General features: G+C 42.9%; 1 protein-coding gene across 5 annotated transcripts in view; it reads right to left on the bottom strand.

The window, feature by feature from the left end:
- osbpl5 (oxysterol binding protein-like 5) overlaps positions 1–18,645 on the bottom strand; it is a 103,954-nt gene that overhangs the window by 67,349 nt on the left and 17,960 nt on the right. For 2 of the 5 annotated variants that reach the window (XM_023984715.2, XM_023984717.2), the window contains exon 2: positions 16,800–16,859. The exons of 1 other annotated variant lie outside the window; for it this stretch is intronic. The gene's annotated coding sequence lies outside the window, so the exon portion shown is untranslated. Of the gene's footprint in view, positions 1–4,143; positions 4,383–5,010; positions 5,114–16,799; positions 16,860–18,645 lie in introns of those variants that run through there. 2 more of the 5 variants (XM_023984716.2, XM_023984719.2) reach the window with 2 other exon arrangements.

Genomic DNA, 18,645 nt, shown 5'->3' with positions numbered 1-18,645 from the left:
ATTTGTTTTTTTACAAAAAGTGGTTTGTCACATATTGGTGCGTGTCCATTATATTAGTTATGCATTTCATTTACAGCATATAGACACAGAGCCTTTGAGCGGAAAACCTGCCAGACGGCACGAGAGCTGATGCTACAGCTTCTCAAACAGCAAATGCATATGCCACGTTCGCGTGCCAGTCAGAACTACGAAACTCTGAAATGTTCAACTTGCCAACTGATTGAATGTGGCACATGTATTACAACCGGTTAGCAAATTCAGAGATTCCTAGTTCCGACGAGCAAATGAACGCAGCAATTGGCAACGGAAGGCAGTCTTCCTCAGCGCTTCACAAACCACTTTGCAATGAGCTAGAGGAAGTATGCATTTTGGAAAAGCTACTTACAGTGCACTCGGAAAGTATTCAGACCCCTTGACTTCTTCCACAGATACGTTACAGCCTTATTCGAAAATGGATTCAAATTTTAAAAAATCTCAATCTACACACAATACCCCACAATGAAAAAGTGAAAACAGGTTATTAGAAAATAAAACAGATACCTTATTTACATATGTATTCAGAACCTGCGCTATGAGCCTTGAAATTGAMCTCAGGTGCATCCTGTTTCCATTGATCATCCTTGATGTTTCTACAACTTGACTGGAGTCCACCTGTGGTAAATTCAATTGACTGGACATGATTTGGAAAGGCACACACCTGTCTATATACGGTCCCACAGTTGACAGTGCACGRTAGAGCAAAAACCAAGCCATTAGGTTGAAGGAATTGTCCGTAGAACTCCAAGACAGGATTGTGTTGAGGCACAGATCTGGGGAAGGGTACCAAAAAATGTCTGCAGCATTGAAGGTCCCCAAGAACAGTGGCCTTCGCCTTTCTTAAATGTAAGAAGTTTGGAACCACCAATACTCTTCCTACAGCTGCCCAACCCAGCCAAACTGAGCAATCGGGGGAGAAGGGGCTTGGTCAGGGAGGTGACCAAAAACCCAATGGTTACTCTGACAGAGCTTTCCAGAAGGACAACCATCTCTACAGCACTCCACCAATCAGGCCTTTATGGTAGAGTGGCCAGACGAAAGCCACTCAGTCAAAAGGCACATGACAGCCCGCTTGGAGTTTGCCAAAAAGGCACCAAAAGGAATCTCAGACCATGAGAAACAAGATTCTCTGGTCGGATGAAACCAAGATTGAACTCTTTGGCCTGAATGCCAAGCGTCACGTCTGGAGGAAAACTGTCAACAACCCTACGGGGAAGCATGGTGGTGGCAGCTTCATGTAGTGGGGATGTTTTTCAGAGGCAGAGACTGGGAGACTAGTCAGGATCGAGTGAAAGATGAATGGAGCAAAGTACAGAAAGATTCTTACAGAAAGTACAGAAATCCTGCTCCAGACGAGTCTCTGAATGTCCTTGAGMGGCCCAGCCTCTCTGGAGAGGTCTGAAAATAGCTGTGCAGTGACGCTCCCCATCCAACCTGACAGAGCTTAAGAGGATCTGCAGAGAAGAATGGGAGAAACTCCCCAAATACAATACAACCCAAATACAATACAGCCTCGATGCTGTAATCGCTGCCAAAGGTGCTTCAACAAAGTACTGAGTAAAGGGTCTGAATACTTATATAAATGTAATATAATTTATTTTTTATAAATTAGGAACAATGTCTAAACACCTGTTTTTGCTTTGTCATTATGGGGTATTGTCTGTAGATTGATGAGGGGGAAAAAATAATTATCAATTTTAGAATAAGGCTTTAACGTTACAAAAATTTGGAAAAATTGAAGGGGTCTGAATAATTCCCGAATGCACTGTAGATACACTTTTTTTTCTGTCTACCTGTGGTTAAACGGATGCATTACTGACTGCCTTTGGTAAACATGGCATGAAATATGAAACCTGAAAGGACCTACAGACAAAAAAAATGRCATGTAGACTTTTCATGTTGACCTGCGTGACTGAAATGCTCCAACTTCGACTGAGTACAATCCTATCATCAATACTGTCATTTAGTGCTGCAATCGTGCTGAGGCCAAAGTCAGGACATACAGTCCACTCCCGTACATGGCTTGAGACGGTCGCGAATGTGAACAAAATTCGGTTGTATAGCTCAAGAAAGAGGAATGCATTTGAATTGGCTACTACACTTATCCTTAGTGTACTTACCAATAGTCAACTGAACAGTAGGACATGACCAGCATAACTGCAATAGCCTACTCCAACTTCAGCAGTGAAACGCCATCAAATGCACACATTGTTATGTAGAGGTGCAGACTGCAGTAATGCATAGCAGATCTAGGGTGTCTATATCTATCTGCAGGTATGCTCTAGGCCAGGGGGCTGTGTCTATGTGTAGGCCAGGGACAGGCCCAGAAATGAGTGACTGAGGCTGAGCATGTGGCACTGGGCCCTGCCAAACATGTTCCATGTTGAACCACAGCCAGGGACTTCACAGAGAGTCAATCAGTTGGCCAGCTAACTTTGATATAACACTTGGATATCATTTTTAAAGTCTGGTTTATAACAACCAGAAAATGTAGAATAGGAGCTACTGATAGAGAGAGTGTTTTAAAAATGCCAGAGGAGGGAACCAGGACTGGTGAAAGGTTGTGGGACATTGGACGTTCAAAGGAAAACGGAGGCCTTTTTTCAGAGGCCGCTCCAGCAAAGCTGTGAGGGAAAAAAACAGCACAGTGGGTCTTTTAGAATTACTTCAGTCCAGGAGTCTATTACAGTCGCTGTCAGAACAGCTGTGCCCGTTCGCTAAATGTGAGTCACGCCATTATTCCACTTTGAGCCTGCAACCATGACTTGGAAGTGTATGGTGTCACTTCTGCTGCTCATTTAACTGGCAAGCTTCACTTCTCTCACACTTTCTTTCCATCCGTCTTCAGCTCCCGGCCGTCCCCCTCTGAGAATCAAGGACAGTATACAGTACAGTATACAGTACTTCAGTTTCGTTCAGAACTACACTAGTGTGGTTGACACGTCAAACCTGACGCCTTGGTGAACCTACAGCACACACGTGCAAACAGGCTCCTCCTCAGAGACGTCACTCAGAGTGTCTGCCAAACACAGGAACGTCGGTGACCCTGGGTTAGAAAGGCCTAACCTATGATGCCGCCTGGTCCTTCATTTTGCACTGCTAAGTGAGCCGTGTCTCCTGGACGCCCTTCACAGGAGGCCAGTCACRGTGCAGGGTAGACACACACGTAGTTCGTTTCTTGACTGACCTTATTAAAAGGGCATAAGCAGCAAAGGCATAAGCAAACAAGATTACGTGATGTGTTTTTTCCACTTTGCTTTAACTTCCTTTACGACTGAGAGGCAAAGTACACACTCCCTTTTCTTACGTAGCACTATCAGTGTTTTTTCCTGCCCTTTCCAACAAAACTGGGCCGCAACTAGGCCTGTGCACAATTCCTTGTGCGCTCTAAATTCAAGACGGTAAGAAACTACCCTGTAGGCTAGTCGGTGGCTGCTGGTGTCTCCCGAAGACTGACACAAAAACACACCACCAAAAAAAAAAAAATCTAAATAAACACAGGGATTACTAATGCTGGGAAGAAAGGGACTGATGTATGGGTGGGGGGTGGGAGGAAGGAGTGTACAGGGAGACTAGATGAAGGGCACATGGCCACAGACAGAGAGCCCGGCTCAAGTGTAGCAAGGGGCATGACGGATAAGGAGATTCACCAAAATACTGTTTGGGATAGTTGTGTCAATGATAGAATCGAGGTGACGTAGGCTTCATTTTAAGTCTTGAAGGAGAAAGGAAGCACACAGTAGAGGTCATTAAGAAACTCCTTCACAGACAATAGTGGTTGAGGGAAAATGACGCAGCCCTGCGAATGAGTGACGGTTCCTATAGCTGCCTCCATTGTCTCAAAGTGTTAACGAGAGGGCGAACACGTCCTTCGAGAGCCAGCGATTATAATCGTCATCATCCCAATAAACGGAGTGGCTACATATCCAGGCCTGGACGAACGTTTTGTGCATTCAGACAGACGCCATGCTTTGAATATCGTCTTCAAAGTGGCTGGGGATACGTGCCCAACCGTATGGCATTCTCCCACAACAACAACAAATCCTAACAGAAAATGGGGAGCTCATGGGGGAAAAAGAAGCAGATGAATTTAAAACTAGTACTCACACGGTAGAAGAATGAACCCCAGTCAGTCCACACATAACAGATAGCCCGTCGCATTGTCCATTTACCCTACCCTGAATGTAGCCTAGCTGTAAATGCCAATCCCCTCCATTAGGCTACACCTCTTGCACTCCTGGGAGAAAAGTTACAACTATAAAAAAAAAAATTAAAGAGTCAGCTAATTTTAGCTGTTTCATGGCAGTTTGAATGATGCATTACGGCTGAGTAAATGAGAATCTCTCCCACCCTCTCACTCTGCAGCAATTCCTATACAGCTACCGTTACATCATGACAACCAACTTTTTTTCTGATCTAAAAACCTCCAAGCTAAAAATAAGGGAATAATGAGTGGTGGAGGAGCAGCCACTGGCAAGCTGCAGGAGGAGTTTTGAGCTTGTGGCTTGATTTAGACTTCTGTGTGAATAGGGTGTGCTGTGGGGGGGGGGGGGGGGGGGGGGGGGGGGACACTGGCAGGTATAGCCTAGCTCTTCAGAGAGCTGACCTCTCTTTTGTCTGACACACATGCCTTCTATGAAAGAGCCTTATAGGCCTACCTACACAGAATGAGAGTTTGAGCAGGGAGGAAAAAGATAACCATTTGAAATGGCTACTTCAGTGCTGCGTTCCGTTTCAAGGAGCAGAACCAGTGTGTCATTTCACAAAGCCCATCAGGGACTTGGCTTTCAATAGTCCTGTCCTGTGTTTATAGGCAACTGCAACAAAAAGAGACCGGAAGAGGAAGTATTTTGAGACTATGGAAAGCTCTCACACTCACACACACACACACACACACACACACAGTAGTAGAAAATCGTCTGCAGTTTGAGCGGAGGGAGGATAGCAAGCCTACATAGAGAGAAACACACTGACCTGTGACCACAGGAACTTCCATGAAGCACTACCTCCCACACTGAACCTCACTTAGGAAGAAGGCAGATGGAGAGGATCTACTTACAGGTCCAGATAAATACGGCTGTTCAACAAAAAAAACAAGACACACTCATGAATGTTTTAAACTGCTGCTCGGGGAAAGTGAGTGAGTAGCCTAATTGGGTCAGGATGATGAAGGGTGCAAGTTCAGCCCTTTGTGTGGGTGGTCATCTGATAGGGGACGTCTGTCACAACCTGAACCCAGCCACCTCAATGACTGTCACGGGACACACCGGGATGGGACAGTCATGTCTGAGAAAAAGGAAGTTGGGTTGTTTATGAGCTACAATGTGTCTAAAGCAAAATGTATCCCCTATGCAAGTACGCGACAAAAAAATGCCGTTGTGCGTACTTGCGTAGCAAAAATATGTGCGTAGCCCCACAATTTGTAACTTGACACAACTACGCAAGATGGGGGTATTCCTAAGGCATTATCCATGATGAAAATGGCTTCAGAACCATCATGGTCTGCTTGTAAAAGCTGGTTTCAGATTATTCAGATCTCCCCACTTCCACATTTAACCCAAACTGGTCTGCACAGTGCATAATGACAAATCTGGCCTGGGATCAGTTGTCTGGGGTTGCCCACCACTACACACACACGTCATCATGACAAAGGCCAACAGTAAGCCCATAAAGGTTTGATTTTAAAGGCAATATAGAATTTAGCTCTGCTGTTTCCTATATTCTACAATTCTCTTGGCAGTATATCAAAATAAGGGATATTCCAGAGATGCCAATTATGCGCTTACTCCAGCAGGACTCCACACTTCAAAAAGGGTCCGGTGAAGGCTAAGCACAGTAGTAGGCCTACATTTGTAAATCGACTCAAATTTAGAGCTGAAGGATAGAATAAATGTCTGGATACTAATGTATAAACTAATAGGTCTAGATACTATTTCAGATCAACATCCATTTCTAGCATGAATGCTACTTTAAAAAAAATGTGTAACAATCTTTTTTTTTTATAGCTTTCAAATAGCCACATTCTTATTTTCTCCTGTCCCCTGCAACTCTTCCCTGAATGATGGTTAATAAACAACTCTGAAGGGAGCCATGTAAAATATGTGATTTGATCCCAAATTATGTTTTATATATTCCCAAATGGTGTTCTGTTGTATTACAATTGCTCAAAAAGACAGATAATTCAATGTTCTGAGTCCATGTCAATGCTTAAATCAGATCACCAATTTCTTGTCTGGAAGAAAACTAACAAATTGATAATTTTGTGTATTTTCGCTTTTATTTGCAGATCTAGCAAGTGAGGAATGTGCAGTCTAATGTGCCGGGGGTAGCGATGGTTCTGTAGTGCTGCTGCTAATTTCAAACAACAAATAATATATAGATACCAATTATATACACAGTACCAGTCAAAAGTTTGGACACACCTGCTCATTCAAGGGTTTTTCTTTATTTTTACTATTTTCTACACTGTAGAAGAATAGTGAAGATATCAAAACTATGAAATAGCACATGGAATCATGTATTAAACAAAATATGTTTTAGATTTGAGATTCTTCAATGTAGCCATCCTTCGCCTTGATGATATATATATATCTTGATTTGTTTAACAGTTTTTTAGTTACTACATAATTCCATATGTGTTATTTCATTGTTTTGATTTCTTCACTATTATTCTACAATGTAGAAAATAGTAAAAACTAAGAAAAACCCTTGAATGAGTAGGTGTGTCCAAACTTTTTTTGAATGAGTAGGTGTGTCCAAACTTTTTAGTGGACACACCTTCAAAATACTGGATTTGGCTATTTCAAGCACACCTGTTTCTGACCAGTGTATAAAAACGAGTACACAGCCATGCAATCTCCATAGACACATACTGGCAGTAGAATGGCCTTACTGAAGAGCTCAGAGACTTAACGTGGTGCCGTCATAGGACGCCACCTTTCTAAACAAGTCAGTTCGTCAAATTTCTGCCCTGCTAGAGCTGCCACGGTCAACTAAGAGCTGTTATTGTCAAGTGGCAACGTCTAGCAGTAACAACGGCTCAGCCGCGAAGTGGTAGGCCACACAAGCTCAAAGAACGGGAAGCACGTAAAAAATAAAATGTTTGCCAGTCCTCGGTTGCAAAACTCACTACCGAGTTCCAAACTGCCTCTGGAAGCAACGTCAGCACAAGAACTGTTCATACAGAAATGGTTTGTCGAGATTGGTGTGGAAGAACTTGACTGGCCTGCAGACCCCTGACCTAAACCCCATTGAACACCTTTGCGATGAATTGGAACGCAGACTGCGAGCCAGGCCTGATCGCGCAACATCAGTGCTCGACCTCACTAATGCTCTTGTGGCTGAATGGAAGTCCCCACAGCAATGTTCCAACATCTTATGGAAGGACTTCCCAAAAGAGTAGAGGCTGTTATAGCAGCAAAGGGGGACCAACTCCATATAAATGCCCATGATTTTGGAACGAGATGTTTGACGAGCTGGTGTCCACATACTTTTGACAATGTAGTTAACCCCAGCCTAACCTTCCATAACATCAAGGAATCATCAACGCATAGGTCGATTAAGGCAGCCCCCCGCACCTCTCGGATTCAGAGGGGTTGGATTAAATGCAGAAGACACATTTCAGTTGAAGGCATTCTGTTGTACAACTGACTAGGTATCCCCCTTTCCTTTCCTTGTATGGCACAAAGACCTGATCAAATGCTGATGTTGGGCTGGTAAGAACATTTCTTAATTTGTGTAACGGGTCATTTAGGTTGGCAGCAGCATTGTTGATGAAATGCTGGCATCGCATTAGAACTAGGAAGCGGTCTTGGGACAAGAGGGTGGCAAAGAAGGAAGCTGCAAACATAAGATATGTGCTCCAGTATTATCTTAGGGGGGAGTTCTTTACCATACCCATGAGAAGGACTGTCACCAGGAAGGTCTCCATTTCACTAATTGTGGTTGTCCCCCATTTAGAGACCACTGAGGGAATTGGACCGACTGGTTTTCATGTGGCTGTTGAGAGATATCAGATCAAACACAAACACACGCATGGACGGACACACAAAAAGCCCCTCTCTCAAACCAAACTAGAAATGCGCCCTTGACTCAATTAACATTTTAGCATTCCACTCATTAAAAGCGCGCTTTCAAAAGAGAGCTTTCGGTTTTTGCTCTGTAGAATGGGCCTCTTCAACTCCCCGCACGTTAGACGTTTAACATTAAGTAGAACCCAGCATTGACCGACTGTATTTCACACCCTTATCAGAGCTATGAGTAGCATAGCCTAAAACTGACTCGACGTCAAGGTTATAGGTCAAACGCAGTGCCTAAGGTGTGAATTGGCCTCGCAGGAATGACTGAATAACCCCATGGAAGTGAGCGAAAGAGAAACGCAGTGCTTACATAGTCTTTCTTCTCTGACCTTACATGTTTTTCTACGGCGTCCCGTCTCTATTGTCAGGCTATGGTCACTGAATCTGTTTCATTTTATTTTAACGTTTATTTACTTCAGGGGACTCCAACCAGGGTCTAATTCTCAAATGGTGCCCTGAGAACAAATAAATCAACATAATTCAACAAAACAGCCAAACAAAGAAAATGCAAGATACAACAGATACACTACACTTCAACAACACAAATAAAACCTCAGTGAACTCACTCACCCATCAGTGTTCTGAACTGCCCTTTTGGCTCCAGGGATTCAAGATGTAATGGCGATTGCAAATGATTCTGAACACGGGGGGGGGGGGGGGGCGTGAAAACGAATGGATGATTTACTTAGGTTGGTAGAGACACTAGGGACATGAAGAGATAAAAAACCCTGTTAGCGTGTTTTGTGCCTCGTATTTTTATAACTCAACAGAGAAGTGAGGTACCTTGGAAGCTTGTGCAGCAGAGCTTTGTAAACGAGAAGTCATCGACGGGAAGGTAGAGACGTCCGGCCGACCTTCTTGCGAAAAGATACAGCGATGAGCGTTAAACCTGTCACCTGTGATAAAGCGAAGCGCGCTATGGTACACTGCATCCAAGGGTTTTAGAGTAGTGGCTGCTGCATTCTGATAAATGGTGTCACCATAATCAAGAGCTGGCAGGAAGGTTGCCAGTACAACCTGCTTCCTGCCGTTTAGGGAGGCATGATCTAGTTCTATAAAAGAAGACTACTTTAAATCTAAGCTTCTTAACTAGCTCATCTATGTTTTCAAGTGTCAAATGATTTAGGCCTCCCGAGTGGCGCAGCGGTCTAAGCCACTGCGTCACAGTGCTTCAGGCGTCCCTGGAAGACCCGGGTTCGATCACGGGCTGTGTCGCAGCCAGCCACGATCGGGAGACCCATGAGCCGGTGCACAATTGGCCCAGCGTCGTCCGGGTTAGGGGAAGGTTTGGCAGGGTAGTGACGCATGGCTCTCGACTTTTGCCTCTCCCGAGTCCGTACAGCAGATGCAGCGATGGGACAAGACTAACTACAAATTGAATATCACGAAATTGGGGAGACTTAAAAAAAATATATATAATAATAATAATAATATAGCCGGGGACCTGCTCGATGTGTAAACACCGGCCGCAACAAGAGACTCCCATGAGGTGGCGCACAATTGGCCCAGCGTCGTCCGGGTTAGGACGGCAGGGATGTCCATGTCCCATCACGCTATAGTGACTCCTTGTGGCGGCCGGACGCATGCACACTGGCTTCGGTCGCCAGCTGTACGGTGTCTCCTCCGACACATTGGTGTGGCTGGCTTCCAGGTTAAGTGAGCAGTTTGTCAAGAAGCAGTGCGGCTTGGCGGGGTCGTGTTTTGGATCTCGATCTTTGCCTCTCCCGAGTCAGGACGGGAGTTGCAGCGATGTGACAAGACTAACTACCATTTGAATATCACAAAATTGGGGAGAAAAAGGGATAAAATGTACAAAAATATATATATAATAATAATAATGTGTAAACAATCTGAAATATTTCTATGAGAATTTAAAAAAACATACACTACATGACCAAAAGTATGTGAACGTCTACTAGTCAAAAATCATTAAATATGGAATTGGTCCCTTTGCTGCTATAACAGTCTCCACTCTTCTGGCAAGGCTTTCCACTAGATGTTGGAACATTGCTGCGGGGACTTGCTGCCATTCAGCCACAAGAGCATTAATGAGGTCGGCAACTGATGTTGGGCGATTAGGCCAGGCTTGAAGTCGGCGTTCCAATTCATCCCAAAGGTGTTTTGATGGAGTTGAGGTCAGGGCTCTGTACATGCCAGTCAAGTTCTTCCACACCGATCTTGACAAACSATTTATGTATGGACCTCGCTTTGTGCACGGGGGTATTGTCATGCTGAAACAGGAATGGGCCTTCCCCAAACTGTTGCCACAAAGTTGGAAGCACAGAATAGTCTAGAATGTCATTGTATGCTGTAGTGTTAAGAGCTTTACACCACTCCAGCCGACACTTGGCATTTCACATGGTGATTTTAAGCTTGTGTGTGGCTGCTCGGCCATGGAAACCCATTTCATGAAGCTCCCAACGAACAGTTATTGTGCTGACGTTGCTTCCAGAGGCAGTTTGGAACTCAGTAGTGAGTGTTGCAACAGAGGACAGACATTTTTTTACGCACTACGCGCTTCAGCACTCGGCGGTGCTGTTGTGTGTGCTCGTGGCCTACCACATCGCGGCTGAGCCATTGTTGCTCCTAGATGTMTCCACTTAACTGCACTTACAGTTGACTGGGGCAGCTCTAGCAGGGCATAAATTGGACAAACTGACTTGTTGGAAAGGTGGCATTCAACGGTGCCACGTTGAAAGTCACTGAGCTCTTCAGTAAGGCCATTTTTCTAAAGCCAATGTTTGTCTATGGAGATTGCATGGCTGTGTGCTCGACTTTATACACCTGTCGGCAGCGTGTGTAGCTGAAATAGTCAAAACCACTAAATTTGATGGGGTGTCCACATACTTTTGTATATATAGTATACATATATACAAAAGCAAMGAAACAAAATCAGATTGCAGCTGTTAACATAGCCTGGTCAGCAGTAGGGCCAATAGTGTACATAACGCTGTCARCTGCATACAGATGAACGTTACAGGTTTTTGCAAATAGACCAATAAATAGTGAAGAGGAAAGGTCCCAAAATCGACCTGTGGGATACCTTTAGTAATATATAACAGTGCCCTGTCTGACAGATAGTTCCCAAACCACTTGCAKGACACCTGGTCGAGACCCATTTCAGAGAACCTTTGAATGAGTAGGGGATGGTTGACAGAATCAAAGGCCTTGGATCGGTCTATAAATATGGCAGCACAGTGAGTCCTATGATCGAAGCAATATATCATCGAAGACAAGCGTAGCAGCTGAAACMGTGCTTTGTCCAGGTCTGAAACAGACTGGTGCACATTAACAATATACTGTCATTTGAAGTTTAAAAAAGGTCTTAGCTGAGAGTCTGCCAGTGATTCCAATGTGTTTGCAAGGCAAGATAGTTTTGAAATGTGGTGATACTTATCTAGGTCAAAAGGAAAGTGCACGTAATCTTGATGCYCCTTTCCAATATATACATATATWTTTTTTAAACATGGTCTTATTCTGATGACATGAGGATCGATGCTTGAAAAACAAAACACTCTCGCTCTTAACCATAATAATCTCATCATGAACAGTACCGGTCATGGTTCGACACACCTACTCATTCAAGGGTTTTTACTGATCTACATAGTAGAATAATATAGTGAAGACATCAAAGCTGTTAAAACATATGAAATCATGTAGAAACCAAAAAAAAAAGTGTTAAACAAATCAAAATATATATGTTATATAAAATAGTCCCCCTTTGCCTTGATGACAGCTTTGCACACTCTTGGCATTCTCCAAACCAGCTTCATCTGGAATGCTTTTCTAAACAGTCTTGAAGGAGTTCCCACATATGCTGAGCACTTGTTGGCTGCTTTTCCTTCACTCTGCGGTCCAACTCATCCCAAATCATCTCAAATTGGGTTGAAGTCAGGTGTTTGTGGAGGCCAGGTCATCTGATGCAGCACTCCATCACTCTCCTTCTTGGTCAAATAGCCCTTACACAGACAAGATGTGTGGAGTCACTGTCCTTTTGAAAAACAAACGATAGTGGGACTAAGCTCAAACCAGATGGGGTGGCGTATATCTGCAGAATGCTGTGGTAGCCATGCTGGTTAAGTATGCCTTGAATTCTAAATGAACAGTGTCAGTCTTTGTGAGACATGGCGGTTGGAAACGTGCGGAGATCATCTGTTCACCTACTCTGCGTCTCACAAAGACACAGCGGTTGGAACCAAGAATCTCAAACTTGGACTCCAGACCAGAAGGGCAGATTTCCACCAGTCTAATGTGTTTCTTGGCCCAAGCAAGTCTCTTCTTCTTATTGGTGTCCTTTAGTAGTGGTTTCTTTGCAGCAATTCGACCATGAAGGCCTGATTCCTGCAGTCTCCTCTGAACAGTTGATGTTGAGATGTGTCTGTTACTTGAACTCTGTGAAGCATTTATTTGGGCTGCAATTTCTGAGGCTGGTAACTCTAATGAACTTATCCTCTGCAGCAGATGTAATTCTGGGTTTTCCATTCCTGTGGTGGTCCTCGTGAGAGCCAGTTTCATCATAGACCTTGTTGGTTTTTGCGACTGTACTTGAAGAAACTTTAAAAGTTCTTGACATTTTCCAGATTTACTGACCTTCATGTCTTAAAAGTAATGGACTGTCGTTTCTCTTGCTTATTTGAGCTGCTCTTTCCATATTATGGACTTGGTTTTTGTATACCACCCCTACCTTGTCTCAACAACTGATTGGAATTTCTTTCCTTAATCCGTTTGAGCCTCAAATTAACTTTTAACAAGGCACACCTGTTAATTGAAATGCATTCCAAGTGACTACCTCATGAAGCTGTTTGAGAGAATGCCAAGCGTGTTCAAAGCTGTCAAGGCAAAGGGTGGCTACTTTGAAGAATCTCAAATATAAATGGTTACTACATGATTCCATGTGTGTTATTTCATAGTTTTGATGTCTTCACTATTATTCTACAATGTAGAAAATTGTCAAAATAAAGAAAAACCCTTGAATGAGTAGGTGTGTTCAAACTTTTGACCGGTACTGTATCTGTGAGCTGTTGGCTAGAGATCACATTCCAAGACCAGAGTAGGCACATTTGCTATTTAACGTAACAGTTTTTTGTGACAAAACTATCTGAAGAGTTGAATGCGTTGGAAACACATTGAACTTTAGATTTTTTTTATTCAATACATGAAAACTTAAGCAAAAAAAGTATATATTGTGCACTGTCATCKCYCACTGATTTTTATCCGCAACAAGTCAGTTTTGTGGAAACACACCACTGGTAGGAAAACTAATTAAAAAATGATGCAYATTTTTGAATATTGGCATTAACATCTCTCACCAACTGGATGGAAACCTAGATCCTGACAAAAATTGGTTCAAATTGAAGAAAAAAAAGTGTGTGCCTGGAAGTGAATCTCTGCAGTTTAGAGGTGAAAAAAAGGACTCCCTCTAAACCAATTTGAGAGTTAGGAATAGTAGAATAAACAAATTGCTATTTCTAAATTTGGTTGTGCATCAGCAGTTTATTTCTTATTGTCAGTCACTAACAGACACTCAAGCAGCCGTATCAGCTAACATTTTTTAGATGTGTAAATTAGTCTAGCAGCCAGCTATCTAAAAACTTGTAGTAAGCTTGGTCGAATTACCCACCAAGGGGACCACCATCAATTTTTTCCCCTCTCACTCAGAAATCATGTTAAAAACTGCAAACATTTCTCTACACACTATGGCAAAATGTATATACTGAACAAAAATAAACGCAACGTGTAAAGTGTTGGTCACATGTTTCATGAGCCTAAATAAAAAGGTCCCACAAATGTTCCTAACGAACAAAAAGCTTATTTCTCAGATTTTTTGGGCACAAATTTGTTAACATCCCTGCTTGTGAGCATTTTTCCTTTGCCAAGATAATCCATCCACCTGACAGGTGTGGCATATCAAGAAGCTGATTAAACAGCACGAACATTACATTACACAGGTGCACCTTGTGCTGGGGGGAAAAGGCCACTAAAATGTGCATGTCACAACACAATGCCACAGATGTCTCAAGTTGAGGGAGCATGCAATTGGTATGCTGTCTGCAGGAATGTCCACCAAAGCGGTTGTCAGAGAACTTAATCTTKATTTCTTTACCATAAGCTGCATCCAACATCGTTTTAGAGAACTTGGCAGTGCGTCCAACCGGTCTCACAACAGCAGACCATGTGTAACCACGCCAGCCCAGGACCTCCACATCTGGTATCTTCTCCTGCGGGATCYTCTGAGACCTGCCATTTGGACAGCCTATGAAACTGAGGAGTATTTCTGTCTGTAAAAAAGCCCATGTGGGGAAAAACTCATTCTGATTGGCTGCCTTGCCAGGCCCACCCATGGCTGTGCCTCTGCCCAGTCATGTGAAATCCATACATTAGAGGATTATGAAATCATGTCAATTGACTGATTTACGCATATGAACTGTATAACTGTATGAACTGTATAATATAACTCAGTATAATTGTTGAAATTGTTGCATGTTGAATTTGGTGGCTCTTTTTTTCAGTTTGGAGTGCTAGAGGGAATCTCCCAAATTCTGCCATACAGGCTAGGATTGGTGCATTTCTGAGCAACACCCCAAAAATTCCAGGTGTAAAATTTTAGTGGGGCTTTTATCCCATGATTGTAAAAGGGATACCGACTTTTGCTGCCATATAGAAGGATTGGAGTTATGACAGAGTCAAAAAAAACTTGCCAAATTCTTAACTGGTATGTTAAATTTATACGGGGTCTATCTACTTATAGAAATGTATACAGGCCCACGAGTGGCGCAGCGGTGTAAGGCACTGCATCTCAGTGCTTAGAGGCGTCACTTTTACACATTTCGTTAACTTTTACACATTTATTTTCCTTATAGATCACATTAATAATATCATAGGCCTTGCCTCCTACAACACTTTGAAGGGGATATAATTCATAGCCAGAGAGAGGCCCTGAGAGAGGTAGCAAGAATGTGTATCTCAGAGCAGCAGGGACACTCCGCCAGAGAGCATTTCAGTAGGAAGCCAGAGTCACTAAGGAGGTCACCCCCAGAAAATGAAAGCTAACATAACATTCTAGAGTGCCCTGCATGACTGGAGTCGTGGTTTCAATAAGCGCCAGCAGTCGGCTAAATAGCAGAAAACAAACTCAAAAAAATAGTCTGTCCTTGATTGCAACACTCACTACGAGTTCCAAACTGCCTTCTGGGAAGCAATGTCATCCTCAGACACAGCTTTGAGTATATGTCCTGGATGGATGGTAGCACGGTCCCACTGATGTACTGGGCCGTCTTCACCACCCGCTGGAGGGCCTTATGGTGGTGGACGGCGATATTCCCGTACCAGGCCGTGATGCAACGGGTCAGGACGCTCTCGGTGCAGCGGTAGTTTTTGGACAGGACCCAGCTGTCTCAGAATAATCTCAGCTGTGCATAAGTGTTCTAAGCGTAGACTAGGCCTAGTTGACGTGTAATTTACAGTTAAATCTCAAAACCGTTGGCAGGACTTTCACTCGCCAAGACAAACATGGGAGAGGCAGAATGTAAACATGCTTCCTGCCTGATAAGAGAGGGCGAAACGCTTGCTACATGACCACTTTACCTACCATTTCAGCCTGTCCGACCAGCCTGTCTTTGTGTGTTCGGACATAGAGCTTGCCATTACTGCTTAATTAGTCTCTTGTATATCTATTTATGGAATAGGTTGTGTTAGTTCTATGCATTATTTATAAATGCCGCACACTGCCTTGTGAATATAATTCGGAGGTGGAGATTTTAAAATACATCAAGTATTTCAGAGAGAGTTTGCGACTTGCTAAAGAAAATGTTGAAACTTAAAAACAGAACAAACACGCATCTCAATCCCAATAACAGTTGAATATTTCCATAGCGGTTTGTTCACATACTCGACGTGGATCACGATGACACAACTAGGAAACGACCAGGAAAGCCCACAACCTAAACATCCACTGTGCTAATGAGAGAATACAAAAACGTCTAAAATCACCTTCTCATTATAGGGTTTTTCTTATGTATAAAATGTAAACGTTTCCTGCAGGCAAACTGTGTTGCTGTGCTTTCTATAGCAGCCGGGGGTATCATTATAACCATCTGTCCCAGAACAACCTCCCAAACATCTACTCCCTTCAACCGACCCAAAAGTCTCAGACACACCCCCGCCTGAGGATCCTAGTTCAGTCTTCAGCGGGTTCCCTGCTTTATTTCAGAGGACACACCTGACCTGCAGTCAGTTCACTCATGTGGCAATGTGCTCCTCGGGAGAGAATAACTAAGCCAAATCAATAGGTTAGGTGAAGGTTTACTGATTTAGGTTTAATGATTTACATTTTGGTACAAATGACAATAGGTAAAACACTTTAGGCCTATATGAAACACGGCAAAGGACCATAAAAAAAAAAACTTGCGGCATATAAAGATAATAAAATGCACTATGCACCTTTTGGGACAAGCCCCATTTCCAATTTCTGCCTGTGCTCAAACATGACTCACCCTCATAAAACATGCGTGCCACACTGAAACAAGAGTTTTGCTGCCATCAGCTTGGCCCAGAAACTAGCTCTGTTATGCAACACCACACTCCCACTAGTTTATACCAGGTAAACAGGTGTGTATGGCACAAAAACTACATTCTCACTACTGCTAGCTAACACACAGACTGATTGAGGCAGTGAGCTCAGCTTACCTTTCACCTGATCAGCACAGGATACCACATCCAGAAGCCTACGTAAGAAGTCTGCCTTACCTTGGGAGAGAGAGAGAGAAGTTGAATTCTGAATCACATGCTCCTTATGAATCACAGGCAGAGTCTGCACGTCCCTCCCACAGACACACACCCTCCATATCACACAACCAACTCCTGAGCCCCACCCAGTTGTCCTGAAAGACCAGAGACGGGAAGCATTTATGTCTCCCTGGGTAGATCAAGCTGCCCGTTTACCCTGTTAGTGATGAAAACCACAGTACAGATTAGAGGTCGACCGATTAATCCGAATGGCCGATTAATTAGGGATGATTTGAAGTTTTCATAACAATCGGAAATCGGTATTTTTGGGCACCGATTTGCCGTTTATTTTTAGATCWTTTTTTTTACACCTTTATTTAATCTTTATTTAACTAGGCAAGTCAGTTAAGAACACATTCTTATTTTCAATGACGGCCTAGGAACGAGGCAGAACGACAGATTTTTAACCTTGTCAGCTCGGGGGATCCAATCTTGCAACCTTACAGTTAACTAGTCCAATGCTCTAACACCTGATTACATTGCACTCCACGAGGAGCCTGCCTGTTACGTGAACGCAGTAAGCTAAGGTAAGTTGCTAGCTAGCATTAAACTTATCTTATAAAAAACAATCAATCAATGACTGTCATTGCTCCAATGTGTACTTAACCATAAACATCAATGCCMTTCTTAAAATCAATACACAAGTATATATTTTTAAACCTGCATATTTAGCTAAAAGAAATCCAGGTTAGCAGGCAATATTCACCAGGTGAAATTGTGTCATTTCTCTTGCGTTCATTGCACGCAGAATCAGGGTATATGCAACAGTTTGGGCCGCCTGGCTCTTTGCGAACTAATTTGCCAGAATTTTACGTAATTATGACATAACATTGAAGGTTGTGCAATGTAACAGGAATATTTAGACTCACGGATGCCACCCGTTWGATAAAATACGGAACGGAATAAACGTTTTGTTTTCGAGGTGATAGTTTCCGGATTAGTCAAAGGTATATGGTTTAGAGAGAAATAGTCGACGCGTTATAATTCCTGTAATAACTTGCGGCTGAACTTGAAAGGGGTTCCTTCGTTATTTTACCGTTCATGTCTTCCATAGAGAATGTCTTGATCTACTTCAAATAAGGTCTGTGTTTCACGGAGGAGCAGACTGACAGGGGACCATGCAGACAAGCTCTTCTTTCTGCACTACAACCTAAAACTTGTTAACTGGGAATATTGAAGACCCATGAAAGCTGGTGGTTCGTTTTAACATATGTTCTCATGTTATTTGAGACTAAATTGATTTTATTTATGTATTAAATGAAGTTAAAATAAAAGTGTTCATTGTTCATTCAGTATTGCTGCAATTGTCATTATTACAAAAACGTGTGTGTATGATATACAGTGGGGCAAAAAAGTATTTAGTCAGCCACCAATTGTGCAAGTTCTCCCACTTAAAAAGATGAGAYGCCTGTAATTTTCATCATAGGTAAACTTCAACTATGACAGACAAAATGAGGGAAACAAATCCAGAAAATCACATTGTAGGATTTTTAATGAATTTATTTGCAAAATATGGTGGAAAATAAGTATTTGGTCAAAAACAAAAGTTTATCTCAATACTTTGTTATATACCCTTTGTTGGCAATGACAGAGGTCAAACCAACCCATAGAAACCTTTGGGGGAAGTTGAAAGTCGTGTTGCCCAGAACAGCCCCAAAACAACTGCTTCGAGAGGAGATCTGCATGGAGGCATGGGCAAATAACAGAACGGTGGTGTGAAAACCTGTGAAGACGTTACAGAAATGTT

This window comes from Salvelinus sp. IW2-2015, linkage group LG4q.1:29 (assembly GCF_002910315.2).
Source record: "Salvelinus sp. IW2-2015 linkage group LG4q.1:29, ASM291031v2, whole genome shotgun sequence".
Taxonomy (NCBI): domain Eukaryota; kingdom Metazoa; phylum Chordata; class Actinopteri; order Salmoniformes; family Salmonidae; genus Salvelinus; species Salvelinus sp. IW2-2015.
This window is presented reverse-complemented; position numbering and strand designations above follow the sequence as displayed.